The sequence below is a fragment of the Pinus tabuliformis genome, chromosome 2_1 (genome assembly GCF_031772625.1).
Source record: "Pinus tabuliformis cultivar Carrire ecotype Pingquan chromosome 2_1, CPIR1, whole genome shotgun sequence".
Taxonomy (NCBI): domain Eukaryota; kingdom Viridiplantae; phylum Streptophyta; class Pinopsida; order Pinales; family Pinaceae; genus Pinus; species Pinus tabuliformis.
Window position 1 is genome coordinate 459,076,851 of NC_142299.1, and position 2,580 is coordinate 459,079,430.

The window sequence follows — 2,580 nt, forward strand, 5'->3', positions numbered from 1 at the left end:
CTGATGTGTGTTCAAGATAGAGGAAGGAGTTCCAGAGATAGTTGAAGAATTCTGAGGGAGTTAGTGTCATCCAGAAGCTCAAGTCAGCTCAGTGCACTAACTGAAGGAATCAAGTCTAGGGAAGCTTAGATCTATTTGCAGAGTAAGGACAATCAGGGATAAAGATGGTATGGTTCAGTTGTTAACCTTTGGAGTTGAGTGTGGACTTGTAAAAGAATTTTTACCATAATCCCAAAGAGCCAAGTCAAGTTGACAAGAGCTCAAGGAGACGTAGCCCATGATATCAACGTGAACTCCTAGATTATATTGTTGTTATGTGTGTTTGTCTATTTGTTTCATTCATTGTTATTTCTGTTTGATATCAGCATAAACAAATAAGCACTTAACCAGTTAAAACAAAGACATACACCTATTTCAAGTACTTAATTCCTCATTTTTCAACCTAAGCTATATCATATTTTTCTTAAGATTTGGAGTGGGGGGTTCTTGTAAGTATGAAAATATAATCAAACCCTCATTTCAAATCAATCACAGATAGTCCAAACCAAGTTAAAGAATCTGCAGCAGACACATAGAACCATGGGCCTTGCAGTCGAAGGTCCAACCACAGAGAAGTTGGTCGAAGAATTTTTTTAGGTCGTTGTGCAGGGAACAACATATCTTCAAGGCTTCAATATAAAATTCAATGATATACAAGAAAATATCGAGGCAACACCAGCAAAGTGACTTGGGGCGAGTCACGACTTTGTGTTGGGGGCTTGTTGGGACAGGGTCCCTTGGGGTCAAATTTTGTAAAATTTTGTTAAATATTGTAAAGTATCCATATTTTGAGGAGTGAAACGTGAGTAGCACAGGTCAATAGGATTCAAAGGGGCTTTTAGAAGGTCAAAGCCCCTTAGTTTGTTAAGAATCAAGCTATTTTGTGACCTGCCCATGGTTCGCAAAACATGGTATTGTAATGAAGAATAATATAAAAAGAAGTCATAGAAGATTCATAGGAGTATAAAGAAGAGCATAAAAGTGCGTGATTTGGGTCTATTTTGTTTATTCTGTACTTGGGGAAGGGAAAGGCTCCTGCAGCTATGTGCCTGGAGACCTTGGTAAGTCCGCAGCTGCGTGCACGGGCCCCTACAACTATGTGTGCAGGTTTGGAAAGGACTATAATTGAATATCTAAGAATAATAAAGGCTTGTTTTGAAGAATTATCTGTTTATTACTACTTTTTTCTGAATTTACTGTATTTTGGATCTGTTGAATGCAATTAATAAGGGAAAATGCTTAATATATTCGTAAAGATTAATATATGTATATTTATATGATATTACGAATGTTTAGTGTAATCGGAGAAGGGCATAAATATGTTAACTTTTAATTGCTGCAATTTCCAGGTTTTAAGAGTTAGGGTTCGCAAAGGTCAAGAAAAGCCCCAAGTTGATAGAAACACATTACATAGTCCTTTGGATATAGAAATCTAGTTCTAGTATCCCCAATAGTACCTCGAGTGATACTACAGTCTACGCTAAGCAAGTTGTTGCTGAAAGGGCCTGTAGTGTAGGGTTTTGTTGGTTAGCATAGCTAACTCTGAACCTAGGTCTAAGCCCCCTCAAGCCAAAAATTAATATGCACACAATTTAGGTAAGAAACTAAAAAAGTTTACCGAGAAACAAAGTATGCAATGTAACTTCACTATTGGCACACAGAACATCTCAGGTATGAAATTAATGAAATAGATCAACACACCACACGTAATATATTGAGCATTAAACAATCAAATATATAACCTATAATGATAAAAGAGAAAAAAGAAACGGAAATGGGTTGAGTTGGCAGGAAAAACCAACTAGCTCATTGCCTCCTATGAGAGATTAAATAAAAAATTAACTAAATGCACTGAAACCTACCATAGCCTTTGTGTATTAAAAATATGCTTATTATTTACATAACATGGAGATAAATTAGAATCCATTGTCCACGGGAAGTGACTCAAGAGTCTAAAAAAACAACATAACTTTACAATGGAATCATTTTCTTTACATTAGAATTAGTGAAACAGAATTTGTTCCATGTTGTCACCACATGGGATTATCCAACAACCTGGAAGAATGACATAGTCTCCCCTTAGCAACCTCTCTCTTCCCCCCTTAATCAGGATTTTTCCCAATTATTTGTACAAGGAACATCAAGGGTAAATTCAGGCAATTTCCCCAAAGACTACTCATCAAATCTTGGTTGATCTCACACAAGATTGATTAGTTAACATCCTCAGTTGTAGATCTAGTTAGATGGGATTAATTTAGCTGAATATTTTCTGAGAATAGCTCGGTTTGGTTCAATTTTCTAAGTGGTTTCTTAGTTTGGGCGTAACTAAGACATGAATGCAACCTAGAATTTTCCCTCCAAAATACTTCGATATCTCCCAATGTAGATACTTTCTAGAGAAAATCCTCGCGAGTAATCTAATTGAGGATGTATTGATAAAAATTGATGTTTTAGATTTTCCATATTCTGCTTCGTTTGCTCAAAAATCACACCAAAATTTGATGACTTGATTCTTCCTAGAACGAGTTGTCATGACCATTG